At 39.1% G+C, this 14,110-nt stretch overlaps 1 pseudogene; it reads right to left on the bottom strand.

Annotated features, from left to right (window-relative positions):
- LOC145540452 (transcription initiation factor TFIID subunit 12 pseudogene) overlaps nucleotides 1-4,590 on the bottom strand; it is a 33,749-nt pseudogene extending 29,159 nt beyond the window's left edge.
- Nucleotides 4,591-14,110: the final 9,520 nt, after the last annotated feature.

Below are 14,110 nucleotides of genomic sequence, written 5' to 3'. Positions count from 1 at the left end.
CTCTGGAGCCCTTGGCAGATATCAGTGACCATTCATAGTATTCTTTCTCTTTGAGCACAAATTTAGCCTTAGAATCCTCCCCAACACAGTATCCAATATCCAATATTTGCATCCCTGACCTGGATGTGATGAGAAACAACTCCAAGAAGAGCATTTCCCAAAGGGAGTAGAATTTTATTTATTCTGGCCAAACAATAACATTTCTTGGTGACACCAACCTAACAGTGAAAATAAATTAGTATGTTTAAATGGTCACACACTTAAGATAACATTATATATATATATTATCCATAACTATGTAATTATATTTGTGCTTTATCAATACTTCTGATATCCTTGATTTTAGTCTTCCTAATCTACTATCAACAACAAACAGCAATAGTTTCAAATGGTACTCTAAAATAGCTTTGATAGAAAACCCATAAAAGACATTTAGGATGTTTGTTCCACACCCCATTTGTTACCATGAAAAGAACATGGTTTCTCCCTGATTACATTTCCTGGTTCCTTGTCAGTTGGTGTATATCTGGAAAGCATGTGGCTTAAGTCAGAACTCCCAAAACGTTTGGATTTTATGCACTAGTAATATTTTCAAAAAATATTTTGGAGATCAATATGAAGTTGTTCATCTTTAATTTACTAAGCAAAGATATAAAACAAATAATCTAACACTGTTGTTTTATTTTTTAAAAGCACACATTAATACCAAAAAAATTAAGTAGGAGGGAACAACTGTCAGAATAAAAAGTGGTTCTTTAAAGTGAATAAAGTTAGTTTTAGGAAAAAAATCACCACATTATCTTCCTTATTTCACATAGTCTGTTAAAAACTTTATGATAGACAACAGACGATATACTGTCCTTTGGGCACTATGGATTTAAGTAATTAGAACTCTGGGTGGCAGGTAATGTTTTCTTCATCAACAACAAGAACTAGGGTCTTTCTTTGCTCAGGGAATGAATTGGCTCTATTTGAACCAGACTTGGAAATCAGTACCTGCCTAAATCAGCCCTGTACATATCGTGTTGTGCTCTGCATGGAGGACACCCAGCTGTCCCTGGAGGGCCAGCTCCTGTATCCAGTGGCTCCATCTCAGCTCCTTTCCCTCATCTGCTTATCCATAGCGATAAATTCTATCATGTCTACATATGGCAATCCTCTCTCCAACCTACTGAGGAAAAGGCCAGATTATGGACAAAATGAGCTTTCCCTTTCTTCATTTATTCTGGAATGTGAACCTCTGATTTCTAGCAAGTCACCATAGACTATTTTACACTGTGTGGGTTGCTTTTATGAACCCACTTGTGAGGCAGCCCACATAGTATTAAGTACTTAGAAGAGGAACAAGTTTCTGATTCTCTGTCAGATTTTAATCCTGCCATTGCTTTTAAGAAGCTGCATTGGCTTTAAAAAGAAGGCAAAACAATTATGTTTTCTCCCAGTCTTAAGCTGGCCTCAATGACAGAAAAGATGAAATCAAAGAAAAAAAACTGGAGGGATTAGAGAAATAATAACGTTTGAAATCTTTACTAGCAGGTAGGCTGTGAAAGCAGTGGCAGGATTTCAAGCAAGGGAATGGCAGGAATCAGGCCAAGACTGTAACATCAAGATTGGAAGTTAGAGTAAAGCGGAATCAAGAGTAAAGCAGAAATAGCACAGGCCACGGCTGTGAGTCTTGATCATGCCAAAACTAGGAACACAATAGATTAGCATTAGATTATTATTTGAGACTCAGGAACATAAAAGGCCAGAGCCAGGAGGATGCTTAGTGAAGCCCCTGATTCAGGCTTTCTGGAAAAGAAGACCTAAGAGACCTTAAATAGGCCTCTTGGAAATCTGCTCCTCTGTTAGACCTAGCCTAAAAAAATAAATCTCATTTGAACAGCCTATTCATCGCCTGTTCGTGGAAACTACCCTGAAAGAATGATGAAAGCCTCTGAGGGTGATTCTACACACCAAACTGGTTCAGTCATATTGACTAAAGCAATACTTTAAATAAGGCTGTAAATTAAGCCATTGTGTTCTGTTGATAGATATAGCCTGAATCTACACTTTGTGTTAAAATTGTCTCAATAATAAAATCACTGATGTGTGTAGCAGTATAAGTAGACTTGTTCCTGTTGCCTCTGGTTTTCTTCTGAAGTCCCAGAGCAGAGAACAGTGTTAAGAGCTCACATCATAAATTTTCTCAGGAGTCACTCAAAAAAGCTAATCCAAAAACTCAACTTTAAAAATAAAAGGCAGTAAGGTGATGAATCCTAACAAGACTATAGTTGGCATGGGGGTGGGATGGGGGTTGGGGGATGTGGGGGAAGGAATTGTTCAGAGAGAGTAATCATTTACTGAGAAATTTCAAAAGGAAATGGTAACAAAAGACAAAAGATAAATACTGGTGTGCATCTAGAAAGAAGGGAACACTTTTGCAATATTAGTGGGATTGTAAATTGATATAGCCACCATGGAAAACAGTATGGAGGTTCACAAAAAAATTAAAAATAGAGCTACTATATGATCCAGCAATTCCACTTCTGGGAATATACCCAAAGAAAATGAAAACACAAACTCAAAAAGATATCTGCATCACCATGTTCATAGTAGTATTATTTACAGTAACCAAGACACAGAAGCCACCTAAGTGTCCGTCAATGGATGAATAAAGAAGTTGTGAGATACATGCATATATATACATATATATATGAATATTATTCACCCATACAAAAGCACAAGGAAATCCTACCATTTGTTACCATCCATAAGCATGGATAGACCTTGAAGTCATTATACTTGGTGAAAGAAGACAAAGAAGGAATAAGATCTCACTTATATGTGGAATCTAATATAAAACAAAGAAACAAACCAACTCACCAAATTCATTGAAAAAGAAATTAGGTTTGTGGTTACCAGAGGTAGAGTGTGGGAGGAAAAGGAGTTCAAGGAAGGTGGTCAGAAGATACAAACTTCCAGTTGTAAATAAGTGCTAGAGATGTAATGTCCAACATGATGACCATAGTTAACACTGCTACATGACATCTAGGAAAGTGAAGAGAGTAGATCCTAAGAGTTCTTATCACAAGGAATTTTTTTTCCTTTTATTTTTGTTATGTCTATAAGAAATGATGGATGCTAACTAAACCTAGTATGGTAATTATTTCATGATATTTGTAAATCAAACCATTATGCCATATACCTTAAACTTAAACAGTGATGTATGTCCATTATTTCTCAGTGGACTTATGGGAAAAAGGGAAAATAATGATTGAGATACAGAGCTTCAATTAGTATCCTCAGATTTTGACAGGATTTACCACCTTAATATTTAATGGGTGGACTTAAATCCTTGCTAGTTTATCATGGCATCCGGTCCCATCTGCTGCTGCTGCTGCTGCTAAGTCGCTTCAGTCGTGTCCGACTCTGTGCGACCCCATAGACGGCAGCCCATCAGGCTCCGCTGTCCCTGGGATTCTCCAGGCAAGAATACTGGAGTGGATTGCCATTTCCTTCTCCAGTGCATGAAAGGGAAAAGTGAAAGTGAAGTCGCTCAGTCGTGTCCGACTCTTAGCAACCCCATGGACTGTAGCCTACCAGGCTCCTCCATCCATGGGATTTTCCCCAGGCAAGGGTACTGGAGTGGGGTGCCATTGCCTTCTCCGCCGGTCCCATCACTTCATGGCAAATAGATGGGGAAACAATGGAAACAGTGGCAGACTTTACTTTTTGGGGCTCCAAAATCACTGCAGATGGTGATTGCAGCCATGAAATTAAAAGATGCTTGCTCCTTAGAGGAAAACCTATGACCAACCTAGACAGCATACTAAAAAGCAGAGATATTACTTTGCCAACAAAGGTCCATCTAGTCAAAGCTATGGTTTTTCCAATAGTCATGTATGGATGTGAGAGTTGGACTATAAAGAAAGCTGAGTGCCCAAGAACTGATGTTTTTGAACTGTGGTATTGGAGAAGACTCTTGAGAATCCCTTGGACTGCAAGGAGATCAAACCAGTCAATCCTAAAGGAGATCAGTCCTGAATATTCATTGGAAGGACTAACGCTGAAGCTGAAACTCCAATACTTTGGCCACCTGATGCGAAGAGCTGACTCATTGGAAAAGACCCTGATGCTGGGAAAGACTGAAGGCAGGAGGAGAAGGGGATGACAGAGGATAAGATGGTTGGATCGCATCACTGACTTGATGGACATGAGTTTGAGTAAGCTCCAGGAGTTGGTGATGGACAGGGAAGCCTGGCGTGCTGCCGTCCATGGGGTCGCAAAGAGTAGGACGTGACTGAGTGACTGAACTGAACTGAATTTATCTCCACACAGAGGCTCGACTGCCCTTGAATATCAACTTCCATAAAACTGAACATCTCCTCACCACCATAGTCCCATTCTCTCTACATCCTTCATCTAGATTCTAGGGTGACTACAAAGTTTCAGTGAAATGAGAGATTTGCATACAGTATCTAGAATGTTGTCTGCAACAGCAGTTTCTCTCAGTCACTGGCATTACCAACTTTCCAGTCATCTACTTACAGATCCAGTAACATCATCAACAACTGCCTTTCCTTGGTTTTCCACAATCAGTCCCCACATTCTGCCAATTTTACAGTCAAATCATCATTCGTAACTGACCTCCTTACCTCTGGCCTCCTTCTCTTCATTACATTATAATGTTTTATACCTCTCTGTATCCCACAAACTAGTACAAAGTAATTTCTTCTACTCAGAGCTTTCAGCCAATAAATAACCATTTCCTCTGACGGCTCAGAAGAGAATGGTATATACAAAAGATGTTTCCTCTAGATGACAGAAATTTTTAAAACATAATGGGAAATTCCAACATATAAATATCCAAGGTACGTTTAGCCTCAGAAATTTACAAGACTTCAAAGCTATTCTAGCTGTGGTTCCACCTGTTTCCAGAGCATGACCCCCTAACTCTGGCAAGGAGCACTCAACTGGAAAAAAAAAAAACCTTGCCCAGTACACCCCTGCCTGCTGGGTCACCGATTGGGTGAAAACTGGTTCTTGTGCAGGCAGCTTCCCTGACAAGCCCCCACTTCATTCCAACCAATTTCATTCAAAACTACAAACCCAGTCCCCATGGAAATGTTCTCTGCATTTAGAGGAGACTCAGGTTGTGTACCTAAACTAAGTGAATTTCCCTCTCATTCTGATTATTATAGATTCTCTTCTCAAGAAAGAGTATGTCATATGGTAGAAAGAGCCTGGGCTCCAGAACCAGACAGGCCTCAATTCAAATCCTGGTTCCACTTAGTAATTGTGTGACCTTGCCATCTCTGTTTTTTCCCCTGCAGAATGAGAACAAAATCTACTTAATAGTGTGGTTGAGATGAGTCATTGAGATAATGTATTTGTACAGAGCAGTTAGTATGGCACCTAGCACAACGAAGTTGCTTAGTAAATGTGTTTCTTTATCTTCTTTATTAATATTTATTTTTGGCTCTCTTGTCTTGTGCCTGGAATTATTTTGAAGATCTTTGGGGAAAGCCTGGAGTCCTGCCAGTGATGACTCATAATGATCATTGTCATAAAGTTTCTTTGTTGTATACCTTGGACCATAATTCTTATAAATGGGTAGGACCAAGGTATTCAATTGTGTAGTTTCCTCAAGTTTCTGGGTGGGATTCAATTCCCCAAAAGAGGGAATGTCCAAAGCCTTTAAGTCTCTTTTTTCTGTGAATAAGAGTCTTGTTACTATAGGAAGTTTTTCTTAACATGTAATGCCAATAGGAAATTCTTCCTTTGGATATATCATTAACTCAAATGTATAATTAACCTCATAGGATTTCTGGGTACTGTGAGGGTACAAATTATGTGCAAATCATGGCCTCTACTCTCAAAATACATGGAATAATTCTACAACAATAAAAGAATATATAAGATATAGCTAAACTGTGTGTTTCAGAATTTCAGTGCTTAGAAAAATTCCAAAGAGACAGGAAAGTCTCCCTAATAATAGGGGAAAGTTTCAGCTTAGGGAAAACAAAAAAGGTTTCTAATTCAAGAACAGAATGTTCACAATGAATGTGTCATCAAATACTAAATTAACTATGTTTGTTCCAAGTTGGATAGTTTCATTTTTCTTCTCAAGAATCCCAACCTCAGCCTTGCACACTGGGCAAGAGCCCATCTCTGCAGCCCACCTGCACTCAACCATAGTTGTTCACATTTGCATTCCCCACCTTTACCTGTTCTCCACTGTCTTTGCTTCTCAATTTTCTCCTATGTCCTAGCCCCTCATAAACAAGTTCTGTGTTAGAAGTTTCAATGATGACAAGAAATAGAATGATAAAGTATTGATGTGTTAGAGCCAGATATCATTTTAGACATCATAGATTACCCTTCCCTTCATCCACTGTATGCAAAGGACTTTCCATCTTCCACTACTGTTCAGTTATTCATTATTTCACTTCAAAAATATCTAAGCCACCCTACCATATACAAAGTTCCCAGGAACTGTATTCACTGCTAAATCCCATTTTTCCTTAAGAATCTTATGTCCTGCCCCTTCTCTATGTCATCAGGTTAAACAAAACTGAGAAATGGATAAAACTTTTTGGTACTCCTAACCTCTTCATTCTTAGCCCACATTCCTCTTCAGTGACCACCCCCATCCTAGTTCCTCAAAAATTTCTCATTTCCCTTATCAATAGTTATGATTAGAGTCTTCAGTTACGCTAAGGTTTAATGGCCCATAACAGTATAACAGTTCTTCTTTCTGAATTACATTTTAATTGGGTAAAAGACTTCTATTACAAGTGAAAGTGAAGTCGCTCAGTCTTGTCCGACTCTTTGCATCCCCATGGACTGCACCCTACCAGGCTCCTGTGTCTATGGGATTTTCCAGGCAAGAGTACTGGAGTGGGTTGCCATTTCCTTCTCCAGGAGATATTCCCAACCCAGGGATTGAACCCGGGTCTCCCACATTGTAAGCAGATGTTTTACTGTCTGAGCTACCAGGGAAGTCCCATTACAAGTAAAGGTCTAGCCTATTTTGGACACCAGTCAAGGAGGATTTGGGGAGCCCCAAGGCTTTGGTGGGGAGCTGAAAAAACATTTTAGAGCTAACACCCTTTATATCTATCTTCAAGTAATATAGATAATATACTTCAATAAAAGCTACTGTTGAACATTGTCATACAGGCTAAAATGAAAACAAATCCCCTACATTCAAAAGTTTCCAGGTAAAACTGTATATTGCCTCCCAGTTCCAGAACCACTCTTTGTTGTATGCCCTATGAAATGGAGCTGAAATGTTGGAATATTTCTTCTTTCAATATGTGCAATGTCAAGCTTTGTCAGTGTAGAGAACTGGAGAGACACTATGAGAGGAACAGGGCTTTTCCTACTGATTCTGGTACTTTCCATTTGCTTCTTCTTGTTCCCAGCTCATTGGTGCCAGCTTCATGTTTGAAGTTCATCCAGTGGCACTCATCTCCATCAAGTTACTGTGGCACATGTACAGACAGCTTCTCATCAAGTTTCAGCAGCACCCTGATTGACAGCTTCCTAATGAGTCTTATAGGCATCCCAGAAGTCAGTTACCCAGCCTTGGCCCATCTGCACTTTGGAGGAGTGGTTCCTGCTTGTCCAGTGTCCACAGATCAGTCCTAATCTGGGCAACCAGATTGCAAAGTTCTCTGTAATCTAGTGGTCCACAGGCATACCTTTTCCAGTGTGGCCTTAATCTCAGCCTTGGGGAAGAGAAATATTTTCCACATTTGCTCCCTCTTTGGGTACCCTCTCTGAACCCTAGGCTATTCTTTTGAGTTATCTTTACCCTTTATAAATCACCATCTGTTACAATTAATAATTCTTTATATAAAATTTTTCCTGTTTAAATTACTCTATGGTGTCTGTTTCCTCTATTGGCTTCTCACTGATATAAGAAGGGGGAGGAAAAAATCTTCATTTCTGAGGAATAAACTATCAAAGCATTTGTTTAAAAACTCAAAAAATGCAAAGAATCAGACAGTTTGACTTTCTGCCACAGCAATCTGTTACAAATGAATGTAATATCTTGATTATAAGAAATGAGATAGAAAAAAAAACCAGTGAACATTCAAATCTTAGGGAAAAATTCTCATATTAAGCCTGCAATAAAACAAAGCAAAATAAACAAACAAAATTAAAAATTCAAACCTAAATACACAAGGGCCCTAATCAATTGTCAAGTTTCAGTAGTGTTGTGCCCAAATGATTATGTCCTGTACTTATTTTAAAAAATCATCTGAGGGATCAAGGAAAAGGAAGCCAAACTAGTTAGACTTTTATATTTGTTTTCTGCAAAAATATTAGTACAAAATACGCCACAAACAGGATCTGCTGGTAGCATAAGGCTTACAGTCATACTTTGTACATGACGTTCAGAGTTTCACTCTTTGACTCATGAGATTCATAACTGTCTCACAGAGTTATTTATAAAGATCAGTACCTAGGACAGTGCTTGCCACATAGCAACTTCTCCAAAAGTCTTTTTTTTTTCTTTCTGATGGCTATTGCTGTTATTCATGATTTCTTTTTTCACTATAATGAGGATTATAGCAAGAAGATTTTGGTTTCCAGTAACAGAAAAGCCAACTCAAATTAGCTTAAACAATTTTTAAAAGTGCTACATAATAGGGAAGTCAAGAGATAAAGGAAAGTAAGCTCTGTATTCCAGACGAGAGTTCTGCAACTCACTCAGATTAGATTGACTTGAGTCACTTAATAGCTCTCACCAATAGATCTGCTCACCACAATAGCAAAGTTCAGGGAAACGTTATATGCTGACTGATTTAAGCCAATCCTAGCTTACCCATGGAACCAAGGGTGGAGTTTTCCCAAACTGCACATAGACTATAAGGGGGAAAAAGAAAAAACAATATGGATGTTACACAGAGATATAAAAAGATCTTGCTTAAATAATTCAATTTCCCTCTGTCTAGTTTTCCTATAAAGCTCATTTAAATTCACATTGTGATTTTATAGAGACAGTGAATAAACAACAACAAAAATCTCACATAGTCTCATCATGTGCTAAGTGGTTAAATTCTTTAGACACACGCATTCAGTCCTCAAAACTACCGTAAGATTTAGGCAAGGAGCTATCCAAGAATGGAGTTAAGATTTGGAACCTAGACAATAAGTCTCCAGGAACTGTGTGCCTAACCCTTCTGCTAGACTACCTCTCAATAAAGCAGTGATTTTTCCCATTCAAAGCCTGAAACCCAATGACAAGAGACAAAGCACATAGGCCATTCACTTACAGAGTAATCTAAAGTTCTCTATAAATATTCAGAAAACTAAGATCATGGCATCTGGTCCCATCACTTCATGGCAAATAGATGGGGAAACAGTGGAAACAGTGTCAGACTTTATTTTGGGCTCCAAATCACTGCAGATGATGATTGCAGCCATGAAATTAAAAGATGCTTACTCCTTGGAAGGAAGGTTATGGCCAACCTACATAGTATATTAAAAAGCAGAGACATTACTTTGTCAACAAAGGTCTGTCTAGTCAAGACTATGGTTTTTCCAGTGGTCATGTATGGATGTGAGAGTTGGACAGTGAAGAAAGCTGAGCGCCGAAGAATTGATGCTTTTGAACTGTGGTGTTGGAGAAGACTCTTGAGAGTCCCTTGGACTGCAAGGAGATCCAACCAGTCCATCCTAAAGGAGATCAGTCCTGGATGTTCATTGGAAGGACCGATGTTGAAGCTGAAACTCCAATGCTTTGGCCATCTGATGCAAAGAGTTGACTCATTGGAAAAGACCCTGATGCTGGGAAAGATGGGGGCAGGAGGAGAAGGGGACGACAGAGGATGAGATGGCTGGATGGCATCACTGACTTGATGGACATGAGTTTGGGTAGACTCCAGGAGTTGGTGATGGACAGGGAGGCCTGGTGTGCTGCGATTCATGGGGTCACAAAGAGTCAGACACGACTGAGCGACTGAACTGAACTGAACTGAACAGAAAGTTCTCTAGTCACCTCCATTCAGCTTCCAAACCTTAACGGCATCCTCATGTTATAAAGTCAAAGATGATCAGGTACATGGGATCTACCATCTCTAATTCTTAAAGATAGGAAAGCTGTCAACACTATCAATCAGATGCTTGATCATGAAAAAATCATTCTGAATCTTAGTTTCTTCATCTTTGAAGTAGAGGACTACAGCTAGGGTTGTCTAAAGAACAGCATGTACACATGCTGCTGCTGCTGCTGCTGCTAAGTCGCTTCAGTCGTGTCCGACTGTGTGACCCCATAGACGGCAGCCCACCAGGCTCCGCCGTCCCTGGGATTCTCCAGGAAAGAATACTGGAGTGGGTTGCCATTTCACATATACACACACAATCACTCCTACACTTCTAGTACCACCTCAATTTTTCCTCCTTAAACAATAGCTTGTGATTTTACTTGGAACCTATGTTTATTGAATTTTTTATCATGTTTCTAGCATCTCTCCAAATCTGATCAAATTAAAAAGAAACTTAACTGGTAAACCAAAGAATAAATAACACACAAGAAATCATGAAATATCTCTGCAAGATTCAGCTAGTTAATCCTCCCAACATCCCTCTGGAATCAAGCTAAACCATTTTCAAAGGTCAGATCTTTGAAAGCCTGACTTATTTTATTAAAGCCATAGAAAAATCCAGAGTTTATGGATTATCCTTTCTGTCTCTCCCTCTTTTCTCTTCTCACTGCCATCATGTCTTAGAGGTTATAGATGGGGTAAAATGTTTTTTTATCTCCTCATTTGTATAGAATTACAAGTTGGAACTATTAATCCTGCTAATGTTAGAAACTATATCAGGACTAAATTACTGTGCTGTGTGCTCACATAGAAAATTATTGATGCACCTTAAGCACCTCAGAGCAATTTCAATTTCATAAATTTATAAATCCAAAATAAATATGTCTCAGGTAGTGCAAAATTTGCTTTCCACCATTTATAAATTCTGGACCTTCATAAAGAATCCAAATAATTTCTAATTTCTCTGTTCTAATACCTAAACCATTTTCTGGGTTTCTCAGCTTGATAGAAACTGCCTGTGAGACTCATTCTTTTGGTTGGTGATTCTCATTAACCTCAGACAAGAGAAATCCCAGTACATAGATCAAAATGAAAGGACTAGATGGCAATAAACTAAATATATTGCTACATTGGCCACTAAAAGAGAAAGTAGAATGTATAATACTGAAACAAACCTTTCTGTGATGAGGTACCTTCATTCCCTGATGAAATTCTGTCAACTTACAGAGATTTTTTATGGAGACTTAGATCGTTCACCTTGTATCTGGTAGGAAGTAACATGGATTTTTTTATGAGACTTACTGAGCAATCCATAACAGGTTAGAAGGGAAAAAAATTGAAGGCTAAGTAAATCTGCAGAAACAAAATGTGCACTGTCATCTTCCTTAACTAATGGTATTGAATCTGCTCCAAGGCTACTCTAAATTGACACTTAGAAAAAGCAGCAAGCCTAAACCTCCTCCACTTCTCCCCATGATCCCTACTCTTGCCCCACACTCCTTTTGCTGTCTCTAGTAATATCATCCTTACATGCCCATCCTAAGACCAAACTGGTAGATATCATGCAGGGATCGGAGGTGACAATATGCTCAGTTTGTTAATTTCCTGGCAGGCTGGAAGCTTTCAAATTGGACGTGAGAAGAAATAAAAAGTGGTGGAGAACACATCTGAATTCCTTTCTGCCTCTAAGATTTTGTGCTCTCAGTGACTGAAGGAACCTGTATTCAATAAAGTACACTGTAACAGACATCCCAGATGCACTACTGTGAAGCTGTTAAGAACACGGACTTTAGAGACAAATGTCAGAAAGTGAAAGTGAAAGTTGCTAAGTCGTGTCCGACTCTTTGCGACCCCATAGACTATACAGTCCATGGAATTCTCTAGGCCAGAATACTGCAGTGGGTAGCCTTTCCCTTCTCCAGGGGATCTTCCCCAACCCAGGTCTCCCTTATTGCAGGCGGATTCTTTACCAGCTGAGCCACCAGGGAAGCCCAAGTATGCTGGAGTGAGTAGCCTATCCCTTCACCAGCGGATCTTCCTGACCTGGGAATCCGAACTGGGGTCTCCTGCATTGCAGGCAGAGGTTTACACTTACTAGCTATGTGCACTTGGATTAATTAGTTAGCTCTCTTTATGCCTCAGTTTTTGTATCTATAAAAGAGCACCTTCTTCGTAGGGTACTTCAAAGAATTAAATGAGGTAACACATTAGAATTGTGCCAGGACCACAGGAAATGCTATATAGGTATTAGCCATTATTATCTTAGCTGAGACTTTTTATAACCTTTCAGTGTTCCCAAGCAGCGGTCATTTATCCTATGTTGATTTTTCCCCAGACCATGGAACTGATTTTCTCCCAAGGTAACTTACTGTTTTTCTTAATTGATCTTTCTACAGTGAAGCAAAATTGTTTTCCTTTTGTCTCCTACTTACCTTGAGGTTTACCTTGGAACTCTACAGAAGAGTATAATTGATATTTAAATGCTGTTATTTCCATTCTATAAGCTAAACATCTTCCATGCCTGCAAGCACACATATGTAACATGGATGAGTTTATAACTAGTTTATCTATGGTCTTTTTAAAGAGTGACACCTGGAAACATGGTCCTGGAAGAAGAACTAATGCTTCCCTCATTCTAGAGGGAATTCAAAGGTCCTATTCATTTTGGAATTTTATTATCATCCCCCTATATCCACCTCAGGTGAAAGTCTTAAGTCTTTTTTTGTATGACTGCTACAAATTGCATCTCATCGTCCCTTTCTGACCATATGCAATTTTTTCCTGTTTTTTGTTTGTGTATAGGATGGTGGATGGTTGTAGAGTAATGTAGTCTGTAAGTAAAAGTAGTAACTAGACAACTTGATAGTTACTCCTGTTATAGTTCATAAGGCATCAGCCTACAGCATGAGTTTGTCAAGATATTTTTGGATTTTAGTTTTATCAACCTTTATTTCTTCATACATAATGAAGTGTCCTCTTTCTTTTGATAGCCCAAAATATGTAGCCATCATACAATGAGGATGACAGAGTACTGGGAAAGGTAGAGTCCTACTTTTATTCCTAATCTTAAAACAACAGGCCTAACATACTTAAATGCTCAGGCTCTCTGGGTACCTCGCAGCTTTGGTTTGTAACAATAGTTACCCAAAACATTAAAATAGTGTCTATCTATCATCAAGACTGTAAATTATCCTTTAGAATGTTAAAAGCCAAATTAAGATTTTAGAAAAATTTTACTTATAAATCTATAGAGATGAGCAAAAAGCCACAAGGTTAGCCTAAAGGAAATCAGAATGAACTTATTGAGACTATGCAAAAGGTACAAAATTGATTTTTAACCCTTGATCTTTTGCTTGCTCAGTTCCTGGATGTCTAGGCGGGCATCTTCTCATGAGTCGCTCTAGCTCTGAGAACTGCCTCTCTGCCCACACAGCATCTTGTACGTATCTCTGCTCTCATCTTTGGCAATGGGCGGAGGAAAACGTTGTTTGCCTGTCTATCTATTCCTTAAGATCACGAGCCCCTCAAAGGCAAGAGAAAGCATTTTAATGATTTTTACACCCAGCATAGAAGCCAACACTTAATAGATAACATATATTTATTGAATTAGCATGCCTACCTCCTCCCTACTTCCACCAAATCTTCTTCCCCTGCTCACTCTAAGGGCACTTTGATTCTACAAGTCTCTATGACAGAAAATACATATCCCTACTGGAGCAATACTTTGGAAGAAATTTATGTTGCAAACTATCCATACCAACCATTCCTCCCAGTGCTGTTTATAGAGATTGAGGTGGTAGTGAAAAAAGAGTATCCATCATCCCTGCAAATGCCAGCACTGCTGTGGCCATTGGCCAATGAAATCCCAGAGCATCAGCCCACCAGCAAGTAGAGGCTAGAAAATTCTGCTTCTCCCACAAATACCATGCCTGGAACATGGATTTGTACTGCAGGTGTCTTTGTCATCAAGTTTCCCAATTAAACACCTACCTGTGCAGCCTGGCTGTCTATCTCCTTGGCCACAGTTACAGGCACCTGGGTCCCCTCCTGAAGGAAGAAGCCTATCTCTA

This window comes from Giraffa tippelskirchi, chromosome 3 (genome assembly GCF_054371585.1).
Source record: "Giraffa tippelskirchi isolate mGirTip1 chromosome 3, T2T-mGirTip1v1.2.pri, whole genome shotgun sequence".
NCBI classification, from domain to species: Eukaryota; Metazoa; Chordata; class Mammalia; order Artiodactyla; family Giraffidae; genus Giraffa; species Giraffa tippelskirchi.
The sequence above is the reverse complement of the archived record's forward strand: the minus strand, read 5'-3'. Positions and strand labels throughout refer to the sequence as shown.